Source organism: Schistocerca piceifrons, chromosome 2, assembly GCF_021461385.2.
Source record: "Schistocerca piceifrons isolate TAMUIC-IGC-003096 chromosome 2, iqSchPice1.1, whole genome shotgun sequence".
Taxonomy (NCBI): domain Eukaryota; kingdom Metazoa; phylum Arthropoda; class Insecta; order Orthoptera; family Acrididae; genus Schistocerca; species Schistocerca piceifrons.
In genome coordinates this window covers 123,908,260-123,926,062 of record NC_060139.1, presented here as the reverse complement: position 1 = coordinate 123,926,062, position 17,803 = coordinate 123,908,260, and positions in this window count along the sequence as shown.

Below are 17,803 nucleotides of genomic sequence, written 5' to 3'. Positions count from 1 at the left end.
TGCAACTGCTTTTCAGACTGTTTCTGGCTACCCTGTGTACTACCCTGTATATTAAATGTTCTCGGGTAGTCGCCAACACGTTCTGTGAGGTGATCTAGCAACATAGGAGGCGTTCGGTCTGTGAACATTGTAATCTTCCCGTATAAATAAATCAAAATGATAAATTTTTATTAATATATTAACTCATGAAAAGTGATAAATTTTGACGTAAACAGCGCTACTCCATGGCCCTGTGAAACCAGTCTCAAAAAATTTTACCTCATGATGGTGTCGTCAGATAACGCTGTCAATATATCTGCTCGTGAATGGCACAGCTTAGTACAATGCTGGCCTATCTACTAATACTGGACAAAATTTGCCTGAGATCCGAATTATTAGAAAAACTGACTTCGCTTATTGACACATCTGCACAGCTGATCGTCTGATTACTAAATAACACATGACTATGATCTGCGAAAATTTCTGAAATATTTAAATTTAAATAAATGACTGGATCGGGACTAGTAATGACTTAAGACAAAATTATTCCTTCCTTTTTAGAAGACTGGTAAAAATTATATTGTGAAAATCCTTTACATTATTGATAAAGATCTGCAATGCATTATATGAAAAATTGAATATCACAAATCTGGGTCAACTGGTGCTGACGAATCACAAAAAGATAGAAACAAATTCATATTAAAGATTGGCTATAATATTCCATGTTTATATTGTGATAATGGATATTTGTGGGCCTTGTTGCTTTTTTTTCAGATTAAAAGTTATTTTCTGTATTCTGGGTGTCTGACCCAAACTACAATAAAATGAATAAATAGTGATAATGGAAAGGGAGTGCTGTATGAGGGGGCACAACACTGTCGGAAAATAAAAAAATCTTAAGTGAGAACACATAGATTATCATTAAATAATTTCTCATTTGTGGAAAAAGTAATATCTTAAAAATTAAAAAAAACCTGAAACATAAATAAATAAACAAGATCAATCGTAAGTACAAATATGTATAACATAAGTAACTTATTTTTAATAAGTGAGATGGATGGAGTAATACTTTAGAATGTGATAGTCTTAGGTTTCTTTCAGTCTGTACTGTGGCTGATCTGTGCTGGCGCTTCGTGATCCCTTCACTATGCGGTACAGACCTCAAATGATGAAATCCACACAGTTGTAATAGTAATAAAAAGCGCAGAGTGGAGTGGGTTTCTCCCCAGTTAAGTGTGCTCCTATTGGGCTAAGAGAAAAGGAATGAGGTTAGTGATTTACCACCCTTTTTAAGCTGTCGTATTCTAGATCAGAGGGGTGGAGGGGGGGGGGGGGGGGAGAGCCATTATCTGCCCGAAAGTCGGACACTGGGAGTCACGCAGCAGACCAAGACGCGGAGGCGGAATGTCGGATTAAGTACTAATCGTTAATGAATCACACACAAGTGCCCTACAGCCGTGGGCGTGGTATTAGGTTACATCCTGATCTTGAAAGTACCTCACGCGATTGCCTGACAGGTGTGGACAATGTGTGTATATGCGTGTGTGTGGGGGGGGGGGGGGGAGGGGGGGATGATTCTCCGGAAGTTTGGATGTGACCTTAAAATAAGATCGTTGCCTCGGCTCGAGTTTCACTACTGACATCATTTTGAGAACCTCGTTTAGCAGTGGCTCACTGTAGCAAGTCGTATGTAGTAGAGTAATGTATTCTCATCTGTTTACTACATTCTATAGGTCGTCCGTAATAACACAGCACATAGCTCTTAAATTATGTACGTAAGAATCCACGTCAAGTGAACTTTTTTTTCTTTTATGGCCCATACCACCATCTCTTACAGTATGGAATACTGTCTGTTAACACAGTGTATAAACATGAGCTCATAATGTTTGTATATTACCAACTATGGAAAGTGCATATAGAGACGTATTGAATACGTTAATGATTATTACAAACTAACCATTTTGGTCATAAGTGAAGCTGTTTATGATGCATTTTTATTGACTGGGGGCAGGTTTTTAATGAAACTCCCAAGCTGAGAACGACTGTTTCGTTATGTGTCGGAGTATGCCATGTTTTGGGGCTAAAACTATGTACCGGGCTGAGACTCGAAATCAGAGCCTTGTTTTTCGTGTGCAGTGCTCTTACCGCCTGAGCTACCCAGGCGTGACTCACGACCTTCCTGACAACTTCATTTCCGTCACTGTATCTCCCCTATCTTTCAAACCGCACAGAGGTGTCTTCTGCGTACTTTGCTGAACTAGCAGTCCCGGAAAGAAAGAGAGTGCGGAGATATGGCTAGAGTATTGCTTCTGACAGTACATATCGCCTGTCCTTTTACTTTTTCTTTTCCCAAGCAGAAAGGTCTATTTTTCTGCGGACGTGATCAGAGTGGATTACGCAAGTTGACGCAAGTTCACGGCCAGTTTTGCCTCGCAGCGCCTACAGTACCTCGTATTTTGAGAGCTTTGTCAGTGGCGTCTCAACACCTGCCAATGGGCCACACAGAGCGGCGTCGTTGTGAGGCCCAACACCTCTCCGACAGCGTAAACCAACCGGCCCCCGCCTGCGTCAGTTCGCCAAACACCGCCTGCGGGCAGCCCGAAGACTGACTGCTGACTTGCGCTATGGGGGCGGACAGCTGCCTGCCTCCTCGTCTCGTAGACGTGCGCCTCGCCAGCACTGGCGACCTTGCCTCGCAACTACTAAAACTGATAAACACACAATCATTCTGAAATAAAGCTGCAAGGGGAATTACTTCAGAAAGTGCCTACCATTGCGGACACAGGCGTAAGCAGGGGATTGCAGCTGTAGCGCGAGCCCTAGGGGTCGTGTCCTTGAAGGACAAAAAAGAACTTTGAGAAGAAAATGGGAAAAAGGAGGGAAATCGTGTCTGGGTAGCTGATGGAGTCTTTTTTTAATTTTCAGTATGCGCTTCTTTAGTGACACACTATATCTTCATCATCGGTGGCGATGAAATCAGTCATTCAGGACTCGAAATTATTGGTGTCTCTGTTTCAGATAATGGACATTATATTCTCATGGAATATCTCCCTTTTTGTGGAATCATGAATCTGGGGAACTACGACCACAACCATAGATGGAAACATAAAAGAGCAAAAGACATACTTGTAAGGACCTAACATCTACGGCCAAGTACACGCAAACACAACGGTACAGGGGAGCCCCTGTTAATCAGACGCCATTACTGGATATCCAGCTGGAACACACTTGCCGAATAACTGGCACCACGCAGGGAAACCGTACCGTACACTACATGCAGACAAGCTCCACACACTCCCCACACAGTGAGATGATCTATGGCCGATCTCCCACTACTATATAAAGATCTTGATTGTTCCAGGAATGCAGCGGCTGCAGCAACTGGGATACATTGCCATCGCTTGCCACAGTAATGATGCATGATTCCATACTAACAAACCCAACCTTGCATGAACTATCGCAGCTAGTAAGCCACTACTGCTCTTACTACCCATCCCACTGTCGCAGAGGTTTTTTTTCCCACGGCACGAGCCTTGGCACTTTTTTCCCTCTGCTCTTCAAACTGCTACCCTCATTCGCGTTGTGTTCACTATCTCTCACCTGATGGACCGTGTTAATGCGTAGTCTTACCCAGACGCACAGATAACATCACGGCCCAGCATCCTGTGATCCACCTATCAGCTAACTAACATGTTGACGGAGGTGACAGTAGAACTTTTGGTCTGGTCACCACGTTGGTGCGGGCGTGGATGGGCCCCATCTCTTTCTTTCTAAGGGTACCGTTTGTGTACCAGTTGTAGGCTACATAACAATCTTTCATCACATTTGTGGGCCGTATCATCACTTAATTTTATATTCTCGAATAGTAAAAACAATAGCAAAAAATTTTTCGACACAATTCGCAAATGTATTCTCGAATAACAAAGATCACACCAAATGTTTCTTTTTCTGGTAGGTGGCAAAAGCCAACGCAGAAAATGCAAACTTGCTTATCGATAAGGTGGTAAAACCCAGAAAGTAAACCAGTGCAGAAAATGCAAACTTCCCTCATCGACAAGGTGGTAAAACCTAGAAGGTATATTCTATCTCGATGAAAACGTAAGTTACTGAAATAGACTACCTAATTCTATTTAGACAATTGTATCTAATACAATATAACCTGTTTTTGTTGGGTACGCACGGACTTACCGTGTCCGCAACAGATCTCCGTTATACTAAAACTAAGAGCAGAAATAGATAATATGTCGTTTTGCACTGACTTCCATGTTTGAGTGACACTTTGTCACTAAAGGCTACACACATCTTACAGAAACATTTATGAATGCCGACGTTTCGGTGCACTGCCTACGGTATGTTATCAACAAGTGATTGGACTAGGAAATTGTTGGTTTAAACGCATACGAAAACATTAAATTTCAGGCAGGGCGTATCTTGTTCGAGTCAATCGTCGTGTTGATGACGTGTTTTCTAATAGTACGGCACCTATTTCATAAATCCCGCAATAGTGACTTTCAAACCTGATTTATCGCTCACAGTGGTAAATCACAACGATATTCAAAGAAAACTGTGTGTTGTCATCTGAAAATAGAGCATCAGAATTTTAAGTCGACGGTCGCAGCAGTATTCCACGCGGTCTTGTATGCAGATGCCGTTATCCGCTGCGAATTATATATAGATGGGTGTAAGCCATACTAATAAATCTCTCTTCTCCCATCATAATTACAGAATGGAAAGGGTGGAGAGATTTATGCGTCCAATGCCACACTGACCCCTCAATAAATTTACTGTCAACCAGAAACTGTTTTGGTGAATACAATGCACAGCTTAAAAGGTAAAAGATATTTCCCAATACATCTGATCGCGTGGAAAATTCGTCTAGTGTATTTCTAGTAGAGACGAAATGCAATGTGCAGCCCCTGCGCCATGCGCAGGCACATAGATGAAGAACTCTATATTATTCTCACTTGCAAGCAACATATAACAGTCTTTTTGTTTCATTTGGCATCTACGTATAATAAAGACTGCAAGGTGAGGTTCGTTTGTTTTGCGTTCCGGGGAGTATTAATTGTGTCGGACAATATCGACAAATTGTCACGTTTTGTGTGGGTGTCTCGAACCCGGATACTTGCATTCTGCTAGCACTGGGCGTCTAATTGAGCCTTCCTCGCAAGCGTCACGAACCGGAGTAGGGTGAGGTTACACCTTTCTGTCCTTTCTTTAGAAACGGAGCACGAGGTCAGCTGGACGAAGGTAGATAAGGAAATATGCCGTGGCCTATTCATGATCACCGTCAACATCTTCATGCCTTTCGATCAGTTTCAAACTTCAGACGTGATCTTCTCCCTGATCTCCCTATTACGCAGAACCCTCTAGGATGTATAATACCTGTAGCCCGATTTTGGCAAAAGGTCGTCGCTCATCCGTTCTATGCGAGATCTCAAACTGTGGCAGTAATCTAAGAATTCGTCACGTAAGTTGTAATTATTGAGTGTATGGCGTATGTCTTCATTTCTCTTCCTGCTCCTCTGTCCACCGCACAAGTAATCGAAGAACTCGCCTTTCGGAGTTTTGGGGTCTACCTTTGCCCTTGCCTGTGAAAACCCGACCTTCAGCCCCGTATAAACATACTAGTACCTTCACAGTCTTACAGAACGTATGCGTTTCCTCATTCCTTATTTTGTTTCTTTGCGTTCTACTTAAATTACCACATGTTCTCTTAAATTTTTCACTTCTCCCACCAAGTACGTCAAAAATTACACTCAGTGAAACCCAGGAACGTAAACTGTCTGAACTGTCTAATGTATTTGATATTACCAACGTGCAAAGAGTTTCAGATGAGCAACAAAACGCCGTAAATTTTGTGCGTTTGTATATGTAGAGGGGCTCATACGGCTTTAAACCGCACTTTTCCCAGATGTAAGTCGTGTTCTTCAGCCACTCCATCTCCATGCTTTGTTCACAAAATGAAATCATCGTGTTGCAGATCTGATAAAATTTATTTGTAGAAGGCTGCAGAACTTCCATGAGGCTATTCTCAGATGGTGTTGTTGTATTTAGAGAAGTCACAATGCTAGAAGCTTGTACTGAAATGTAGGATGACCTGCAGTGTTCCGGCGTAATGTCAAGCGCCGGCACACCAAGCGGGAACGTTAGAGCAGAGAAGGCCGTGAGACAGCGTCATCCAATTGCACGCCGGCCGATCCCTCTCCACGACGACAATGCGACGGCAGCGCCATCTACATGAAGAGGACATAAGCGCTGCGCCGTCTAGCCGTAGCCCAGTTCGCCGACTTCGACAGCGAGTTCGTTGCATTTTCGACGAGTAGGCAGGATACAACATGCAGAGTATCGACAGTGGGTGCAGGGAGTGGCATTTGACCCTCAACATAAAGAATGAGTTTGTTGGGTCGTCAGTTATAGGACTGGTTTGACGTGACCCGCCACGACTTCCTTCCCTGTGCCAACATCTTCATCTCAGAGTAGCGATTCTACCCAACATCCCAAATTATTTTTGGATATGTTCCACTCTCTTTCTTTCCTTACAGTTTGTACCCCCTATAGCTCCCACTAATGCAATGGTAGTCATACCCTGTTCTCTTAACACTTGTCAGATCATCTTGTCCATTCTTCTTGTCAATATTTTACACATGTATCCATCCTTGCTGATAACGTGGAACATTTCCTATCTTTTCAGCATTTCTCTATAGCACCACATATTAGACGCTTCCAATTCCTTATTCTTGGCTTCCCCCACAGTTCAGGAACACTTCCACGCAATTCTGTGCTTCAGACCTACATTCTCAGAAATTTCTTCCTCAAATTAAGGCCGACGTTTGATGCCAGTAGAATCCTTATGTCTATGAATGCCCTGTTTACCCGTGCTAGACTGCTTTTCATTTCCTCCTTGCTTCGTCCATCATGTGTAATTTTGCTTCCAAGGTAACAGAATCCCTTCACTTCTTCTACTTCTTCGTCCCAAATTTTGATATTAGTTTTACAACTAATCTTATTTCTGGTAATCCTCATCACTTTTTTCTTACTTCGATTTATTTTCAGCTCATATTATGTGCTCAGTACGCTGTTCATTTCGTTCAGTATGTGATGGAACTCTTTCTCGTTTCCACTGAGAATAACAGTGTTGTCAGCGAATCCTATCGTTGATATATCTCACCCTGAATTTTAATTGTCGGAGCGACACGCTTCTGTATTACTATAAGAATGCGGAATACTTACTGGAAGCAGTCAGATCCAGATATCAGGGACTAAACGTTCGGAGCAATGTGGAATGACTGTACAAAACTAATCGTAGGAAAGACAAATGCTGGAGTGAGGTTCGTTAGAAGGACCCTAAGGAGATGATGTGCACGCACGGAGGGGGAAGTTGACAAACCTCTAGTTCGACCGACGCTTCAGTATAGCTCATCAGTCTGGTATCTTTATCAAATAGTGTTAACAGAAAAAAGAGAGTATCCAAAGAAGAACAGTGCGTTAGTAATCACAGAAGCGCCAGGGAAATGGTCGCTCAACTTCAGTGGCGTATGTTATGAGAGAGACACGACGTCGCTAACTGTTAAAATTCGAAGAACGTACGTTTCCATAACAATTAACCAACATATTGCATCTCCCTCTGTATATTTTGTGAAAAGACCATGAAGGAAAGATTAAAGAGATTCGAGCTCAGGCAAAGACTTAACAACAATTTGTTCTCCCTGCAGACCACACGCAACCAAAGAATGAAAGGGGGCAGTGGCAATGGTATGCGAAATACCATCCACCATCCACCATAATATTGTTTTCTCTGTGATATGCAAGTCCGAAAGCAATGTGTCGAGGGTCCCTTAGAGCACGTGAAGTACGGGCACCAGTCATCTAAATCTACATGTACATGATTACTTTGCAATTCACTTAAGTGCCTACTGGCAGAGGGTTCATAGCATCACCTTCAAGCTATTTGTCTACTGTTCCATTCCTGAAAAACACGTGGGAAAAACAAACATTTCAATCTTTCCGTGTGAGGTCTGATTTCTCTTATTTTATTAAAGTCACCATTTCTCCCTATTCAGGTAGACGTCAACAAAAATTTTTCGCATTCGGAAGAGAAAGTTGATCATTTAAATTTCATGAGAAAGTTCTGCCGCAACGAAAAGCCCCTTTGGTTTAATGATTGCCACCCGGTTAATGATTGCCACCCGAATTTGTGTATCATATTCAAGGCACAATCCTCACTATTTCGCGATCATAGAATCCAAACTGCCCTTCTTCAATCCTATCCAATGCAGATCCTACACCGTGCAACAACATTCTGGAGGAGGACGGACAAACCAAGTGCAGGCAGTCCCTTTAGCAGACCTGCAGCATTTTCTAAGTGTTTTGCCAATAAATTTCAGTCCATTGTACGCTTTCCTCCAGCATTATTTATGTGATCATTCCAATTTACGTTATTCGTAATTGTAATCCCTAAGTACTGAGTTGCATACACAGCCTCTAGATTGGTGGTATTTATCGTGTAACCGAAATTTTGCGGATTTCTTTTATCAATTATTTAGAGTCAGTTGCCACATTGAGCACATAAATCATTTGCAAGCTGAGAGTCACTCCGATAGTTTTAATTCGTCATAAATATGAAGCCCTCTACACTACTTTGACTGTTGTTAGAGGAAAATACACACACCAAAAAAGTTTTGCATCACCTCGGTCCCGAGAGTTCCGGAACCTGTACAGAAAATTGGAATAGAGATCAATACAAACATCATTTCCGCCCGTTTTATTGCTCTTGAAAACCACACATTGCATGTTGTACCACCATACAGTGAGACCTTCACAGGTGGTGGTCCAGATTGCTGTACACACCGGTACCTCTAATACACAGTAGTGCGTCCTCTCGCATTTATGCATGCATGTTTTTGTCGTGGCATACTATCCACAAGTTCATCAAGGCACTGTTGGTCCAGACTGTCCCACTCCTCAATGGAGATTCGGCGTAGATCCCTCAGAGTTGTTGGTGGGTCACGTCGTCCATAAACAGCCCTTTTAAATTTATCCCAGGTATGTTGGATGGTTGCACTATCGGTAGGAGGATGGCATTCACGTATCGTACCACCGTTACGGCGCCTTCCATGACCACCAGCGACGTACATCGGCCTCACATAATACCATCCCAAAACAATAGGGAACCTCCACCTCGTTTCACTCGCTGGACAGTGTGTCTAAGGCTTTCAGCCTGACCTGCTTGCCTTCAAACGCGTCTCCGACAATTGTCTGGCTGCTCATGCATGGTTGTTTACATCTTTCGGCGGGTTTAACGACATGTCTGAACGGTCAAAGGGACTGTGTCTGTGACACAATATCAACAGTCAACGTCTATCTTCAGGAGTTCTGGGAAGTGGGTTGATGCAAAAAGTTTTTTGATGTGTGTACTTAGAATAAATATTTCAGTTGATCGGTGAAAGAAGGAGGTACAAAAATGTGCAGGGAAATTCTGAATACAGAAATACAAGTCACTAGCAATGAAATAAATAGGAACAGCAGGGAAGTTAAAGCGAAATGGCTACATGAAAAATGTGAAGAAATCGAAAAAAATGACTGCCGGAGGACTCACTCATTTTATAGAAAAGTGAAAACAACTTTCGGTGAAATCAATAGCAATGGCTGAAACATTATGAGTGCAACGGGTATTCCACTGTTAAATTCAGAGCAGAGAGCGGATAGATGGAAAGAGTAAAACGAGGGTTTCTCAGATTGGGAGTATTACAATCGGAATTTAAAAGAGCTTTGGAAGACTCAAATAAGGCAAAAGGGATAGATAACACTCCATCAGAATTTCTAAAATCGTCGGGGAAATTGGCAACGAAACGACTATTCACGTTAGGGTGTGGAATATGTGAGACACGAGATATACCATCAGACTTTCGTAAAGGCATCATTCACAAAATTCCGAAGATAGCAAGAGCCGACATGTGCGAGAATTATCGCACAATCAGCTTAACAGCTCATGCATCACATTGTTGAAAAGAATAATATAGGGAAGAATGGGAAAGAAAATTGAGGGTCTGTTAAATGACGATCAGTTTTTCTTCAGCAAAAGTGAAGGGACCAAAGAGACAGTTCTGACCTACATCTACATTGATACCCCGCAATCCACCTTACGGTGGGTGGCGAAGGGTATCCCATACCACTACTAGTCATTTCCTTTCCTGTTCCACTCTCAAGCAGAGCGAGAGAAAAACGACTATCTATATGCCTCAGCATGAGCCCTAACTTCCCGTATCTTATCTTCTTCGTCCTTGTTTGCCATGTACATTGGAGGCAACAGAATCGTTCTGCAGTCAGCTTCAAATGTCGAGTCTCTAAATTTTCTCAAAAGGGTTCCTCTAAAAGAATGTCGCCTTCCCTCCAACGATTCCCATTTGAGTTCCTGAAGTATCTCCGCAACACATGCAGGTTGTTAGAACCTACCAGTAACAAATCTAGCAGCCCGCCACTGAATTGCTTCGACGCCTTGCTTTAATCCGACATGGAACGGATCCCAGTAACGCGAGCAATACTCACGAATAGGTCGCACTAGCGTCCTAAATCCGGTATCCTTTGCGGATGAGCCACACTTTCCTTGAATTCTCCCAATAAACCGAAGTTAACCATACGCCTTTCCTCCCACGAACCTCACATACACTACTGGCCATTAAAATTGCTACACCACGAAGATGACGTGCTACAGACGCGAAATTTAACGGACAGGAAGAAGATGCTGTGATATGCAAATGATTAGCTTTTCAGAGCATTCACACAAGGTTGGCGCCGGTGGCGACACCTACAACGTGCTGACATGATGAACGTTTCCAACCGATTTCTCATACACAAACAGCAGTCAAGCGGCGATGCCTGGTGAAACGTTGATGTGATGCCTCGTGTACGGAGGAGAAATGTGTACCATCACGTTTCCGACTTTGATAAAGGTCGGATCGCAGCCTATCGCGATTGCGGTTTATCGTATCGCGACATTGCTGCTCGCGTTGGTCGAGATCCAATAAATGTTAGCAGAATATGGAATCGGTGGGTTCAGGAGGGTAATACGGAACGCCGTGCTGGATTCCAACGGCCTCGTATCACTAGCAGTCGAAATGACAGGCATCTTATCCGCATGGCTGTAACGGGTCGTGCAGCCACGTCTAGATCCCTGAGTCAACAGATGGGGACGTTTCCAAGACAACAACCAACTGCACGAACAGTTCGACGACGTTTGCAGCAGCACGGACTATCAGCTCGGAGATCATGGCCGCGGTTACCCTTGACGCTGTATCACAGACAGGAGCGCCTGCGAGGGTGTACTCAACGACGAACCTGGGTGCAGAATGGCAAAACGTCATTTTTTTGGATGAATCCAGGTTCTGTTTACAGCATCATGATGGTCGCATCCGTGTTTGGCGACATCGCGGTGAACGCACATTGGAAGCGTGTATTCGTCATCGCCATACTGGCGTATCATCCGGCGTGATGGTATGGGGTGCCATTGGTTACAAGTCTGGGTCACCTCTTGTTCGCATTGACGGTACTTTGAACCGTGGACGTTACATTTAAGATGTGTTACGACCCGTGGCTCTACCTTTCATTCCATCCCATGCGAAACCCTACACTTCGGTAGGATAATGCACGACCGCGTGTTGCAGGTCCTGTACGGACGTTTCTGGATACAGAAAATGTTCGACTGCTGCCCCGGTCAGCACATTCTCCAGATCTCTCACCAATGGAAAACGTCTCGTCAATGGTGGCCTTGCAACTGGCTCGTCGCAATACGCCAGTCACTACTCTTGATGAACCGTGGTATCGTGATGAAGCTGCATGGGCAGCCGTACCTGTACACGCCATCCAAGCTGAGTTTGACTCAATGCCCAGGCATATGAAGGTCGTTATTACGGCCAGAAGTGGTTGCTCTGGCTACTGATTTCTCAGGATCTATGCACCCAAATTGCGTGAAAATGTAATCACATGTCAGTTCTAGTATAATGTATTTGTCGAATGAATACCCGTTTATCATCTGCATTTCTTCTTGGTGTAGCAATTTTAATGGCCAGTAGTGTGTTATATTTGAACTGAGAATATGTTCAATGATTTAGCAGGAAACCGATGTTAGGGATATTAGTCTGCAATTTTGTGGTTCCATTGTGTTGCCCTTCTCATACGGAGGAGTCACCTTCACCTTTTTCCAGTCGCTTGGTACTTTCCGCTGGGCGAGAGATTCGCGAGCTGAGTAGGGGAACAATACCGTTGTAACTCCGTGAAAAACTGAACTAGGATGTTGATGTTGCCTTTGATAATGGAGGCAAGACTGAAGAAAAATCGAGACACGTTCATAGGGTTTGTCGACCTGGAAACATGGGTTCGACAGTGTTAAATGGGGCAAGATATTCGAAATTCTAAGCAACTTAGAGCTAAGGTGTAAGGGAAGCCGGGTAATTAACAATATGTACAAGAACCAAGAGGTGGCTCAAATGGTTCTTAGCACTATGCGACTTAACTTCTTTTGTCATCAGTCGCCTGGAACTTAGAACTAATTAAACCTAACTAACCTAAGGACATCACACACATCCATGCCCGAGGCAGGATTCGAACCTGCGACCGTAGCGGTCGCTCGGCTCCAGACTGTAGCGCCTAGAACCGCACGGCCACTCCGGCCGGCAAGAACCAAGAGGGAACAGGAAGACTGAAAGACGAAGAATGAAGAGCACGTATTAAAAAGGGTGTAAGACAGAGTACAGAATGTGGACTGGGAATGAATCGAAGAAAGACGAAAGTAATGAGAAGTAGCAAAAATGAGAACAGAAAGAAAGGAACATTAGAATGGGTGATCACGAAGTAGATGATAAAGATGAAATTAAGGATTTCTTCCACCTAGGCAGCAAAACAACCCATGACGGACGGAGCGAGGAGGACAGCGAAAGGAGACTAGCACTGGCAAAGAGGGAATCCCTGGTCAAGAGGATTCTACTAGTATCAGACACAGGTCACAATCTGCGGAAGAAATTTCTGAAAAATGTACATTTGGAGTTCAGCATTGTATGGCAGTGAGACATGAACCGTGGGAAAACCAGAACAGGAGAGAGTAGAAGCATTTCAGATGTGGTGCTACAGAAGAGTGTTGAAAATTAGGTGGACTGATAAGATAAGAAATAGACGAGGAAATAGGCAATAGAAAGCAATGTATAGAATATACTAACAAGTGTAGCATTTTCCCCTCACTTCCTTCTTTTCCCTGCTACAGTAGGGCGTCGCACTTTATGGATCAGTAAAATTTTGATACTTTATTTATTTGAAACTGAAATAACGCAAAACTAATTTTACAACTCAAGCTGGATTCTACGTACACATAAACTTTGCATGTGCTGCAGTACTGTGATACTGGATTCCCAGAACCCGTCTCATGATAATGGAGATTCTTTAAAGCTTATTTCTCAGCACTACGTCACTTTGTATACTATGTTGCCGCCTCACACCGGATTTTACGTGCGTATTTTGCATGTTTAACTATGATTACTTTGAACCTTTTTATCTCGGAAACGGATAATAAAGTCGTTAAAAATTTCAGTCTTTCGAAAACTTGATCTTAGCAATATATGATGTAAATTTCAGCAATTTGCTGTGCATAGCCGTCTTAGAATATTTGGCTCGGTTTTGGTACCCAAAAGCCACATTTTTTAGGTGCTTGTCGATAACGGATAAAGATTTTTGAAAACGGAAAGTTGGAACTTTTAAATAAATTCCTGGAGAATATACCATTGAAATTTGAGCAATTCACTGTGGTTAGTTATTTAGATATCCGCTGCTGACGGCGAAAGAAATGGTGAAACACTGTTTTTTTCTGGTTTTCTCAGGAGCCACCCATGAACTAAATCGTGCGTTCGTTAAGTCCCTTAAGGCGTGCCGCAGACCGCATCTTATGCAAGAGGAAGCAACCGATTTTCTCCATTTGTCTGTCCTAGAATACTCAAAATTTTACCCTGTACTGTTGGATACTCCGGAAAATGGAACTTTGTTGTAAGTTCTGTGGGACCAAACTGTTGAGGTCATCGGTCCTTAGGCTTACACACTACTTAATCTACCTTAAACTAACTTACACTAAGGACAACACACACATCCATGCCCAAGGGAGAAAACGAACCTCCGACGGGGGGGAGACACGCGAACCGTGGCAATGCGCCCGAGACCGCACGGCTACCCCGCGCGGCGATACTCCGGTAAGACGATTCTTCTGTCGCGTATAAAAATGGTCACTAGCACCAAGCGTGATCCAGTTAACATTATCTAACATCAATAGAACTGGAGGTATGAGTCCCGAAAAAATCCCGTTTTCATTAGTGGCGTTTTGGAACATATTTGTAACGCATTCTGTTGCATGCGAGACGAATCACTGGAGGACGTGGCAATAAAACGATCGTTCAAGTTGATGTGTAGAACCAATGAGAATGGCGACGTACCATCAGACTTTCAAAAAACCGCCATCCATACAGGTCCGAGGTCATTAAAGGCAGGTAAATGCGAAAACTACTTCACAATCAGCTTAACAGCTCATACATCCAAGCGGCTGACAAGAAAAACATTCAGGATAATGGAAAAGAAAATTGATGGTCAGTTAGATGAGGATCAGTTTGGCTTTACGAAAGGTAAAGGGAGCACGAGAGAGGCAGTTTTCATAATGGAAGCGAGGCTGAAAAACATCATGACGCTCATAGAATTTGTTGACTTAGAAAAAGGCGTTAGACAATGTAAAATGGTGCAAGAGTTTAGAATCTCTGAGAAATATAGGACATGAAACAAGGAACGTCGGATAATACACAACATGTGAAAGAATCAAGCAGGAACAATAACATGGGAAGACTAAGAATTAAGTTCAAATGGCTCTGAGCACTATGGGACTCAACTGCTGTGGTCATAAGTCCCCTAGAACTTAGAACTACTTAAACCTAACTAACCGAAGGACAGCACACAACACCCAGCCATCACGAGGCAGAGAAAATCCCTGACCCCGCCGGGAATCGAACCCGGGAACCCGGGCGTAAGAATTAAGTGATCAGATTAAAAAGGATGTAAGACATGGATACATCTTTTGCCACTACTGCTCAATCTATACATCTAAGAAGCATTTACGGAAATAAAAGAAAGCTTAAAGAGTGGGATTAAAGTTCAGTGTCGAAGGATATAAGTGATAAGATTCGCTGATGACATTCCTATCCCCAATGAAAATAAAGAAGAATATAGGATCTCCTGAGCTGAATAAACACTCCAACGAGTAAAGAATACGGATTGGAAGTAAACCGAGGAAAGTAATGAGAAGTAGTGGAAATGAGAACAACGAAAAACTTAACAGTAGGATTTGGGATCACGAAATAGATGAAGTTAAGAAATTCTGATACTTAGGTGAAAAATAACCCAATAAGAACGAAGCAAGAAGGACATAAAGAAAATACTAGCATTAGAAAAAAAAACGCATTCCAAGAGAAGTCTACTAGTATCAAACATAGGCTTTAATTTGACAAAGAAATTTCTGAAAATGTACGTTTGGAGCACAGCATCGTATGATATTGAAACATGGACTGTGGGGAAACCGGAACAGAAGAGAGTCGAAGTATCTAATATGTGGCGCTACTAACGAACGTAGAAAATTTAGAACACTGGTGAAGTAAGGGATGAGGGGGTTCCTGCAGAAACAGCGAGGAAAAGAATACATGGAAAACACTTCCATAGTGCTAGAAGGAGCTGTAGAGAGTAAAAACAGTAGAAGAAGACGGTGACTGGAGTACATCCAACAAATAATTGAGCACGTAGGGCGCGAGTACTAATAATGAAGAGGTTTCCACGAGAGAGGAATTCACAGCTGACCGCGTGAAACCAGTTACAAGACTGTTGACATACAGAAAATTGTATTGATTCCATGAACTAAGCAGTTCATTTGAAAAATGAGACGTATTAATTATGAAAAGCTACATTGAGGAATCAATCCATTGAGAAGATGCTCTTTCAACAGGCCTCTGCTGAACGACCTTGGGTTCACACCACAATTAATTAGTATTACACGCTCTTAGACTCGGAAAACCTTAGCGTGGCTTAATAAGATATCCGAAACAATGACCCCGTATGAAATTACGGAATGAAACCAAGTGAAATATGACAGCTTTTTAATCTGAAAACGTCCGCATAGCAAATAAATATTTGTTTAGGAGGTTCAGCATTTCCGCAGTATGCTCCTCCCAATTGAATTTGTTATCAACTTGCCACCAGAATTTAATGCTGCCAAACCCTCCTAGTTGCTTGTCGTCATATTTGAAACAATAATGAAAGAAAACCTTTTACAAGTTCTGAATTAGACGTAGTATATCTTTTCAAACGGTATTATGAAAAGGAAAGTTGCTACTCACCGTATAGCAGAGATACTGAGTCGCAGATAGGCACAACAATGAGACTGTCACAATATAAGCTTTCGGCCAACAAGGCCTTTGTAGAAAATAGTGGACACACACACACACACACACACACACACACACACACACACACACATATACACGCAAACGCAACTCTCTCACACACACACATGACTGCAGCCTCTGCCAGCTGAAGCCACACTGGCACACTGCCATAAGCTGTAGTCATGTGTGTGTGAGAGAGAGTTGCTTTTGCGTGTATGTTTGTGTGTGTGTGTGTGTGTGTGTGTGTGTGTGTGTGTGTGTCTGTCCTCTATTTTCTACAAAAGCCTTGTTGGCCGAAAGCTTATATTGTGGCAGTCTCATTGTTGTGCCTATCTGCGACTCAGTATCTCTGCTATACGGTGAGTAGCAACTTTCCTTTTCATAATGTTATTACATTCCATCCCAGATTTTCCATATATCCTTTCAAAGTTCAACGGCAAAGAATCGGAGGGAAACCATCATTCATCTACCTAAATATAGTTATATTTCATTTCGTATTTATTGTGAGGTTTGGACATTTGTAAACAAAACAAACTTAGCATCTCGTAATATTATTCATGAAAGATCATCAATATACACGAGAAAAAGCTAGGGTCCCAAGATAGTATGTTGTGGGACACCAGATGTAATTAGTTTCCGGTTAGATCATGACTGATGGTTCCATATAGGCCTCTTCCCTGTTGAGCCCCTTTACTTTCCGACAGAAAGATAAGGTTTGACCCATTTTACAGCAATTCGTGTTACATCGTAATATTATAATTTACCTAAAGAGTATTTATATTTACACAGTGAAAAACCTTCGACAGATAATAGAATATACCAGTACCCTGTAACTGATTGTCTAATGAATTAAGTACAATATCCCTGTTCGTATAAGTACTGGTGCTGCACCATCCGACACCCAATTCCCTTTTCTTTTATTTGTTCCTAAGTTATTTTCAGCTACCTTTCTAGCTTCTGTCGTGCCAGCAACTGACATGTTTCTTTCGTTTACGGCAGGGGTATCCAACCTTTCAGCTTAACTGGATCACATGGGAAGAAGACGAGTGTTTTTGGGTGGCACATAATATACTTAACCTAAACAATAATCGCTGCCGGCCGCGGTGGTCTAGCGGTTCTAGGCGCTCAGTCAGGAACCGCGCGACTGCTACGGTCGCAGGTTCGAATCCTGCCTCGGGCATGGAAGTGTGTGATGTCCTTAGGTTAGTTAGGTTTAAGTAGTTCTAAGTTCTAGGGGACTTATGACCACAGATGTTGAGTCCCATAGTGCTCAGAGCCAGCCAATAATCGCTAAACCCCCCTCCACCCCCACCACGAATTCTAAATAAATTAATAAAAACGAGAGGAGCCAGTGAGAGAGAATAAAATCG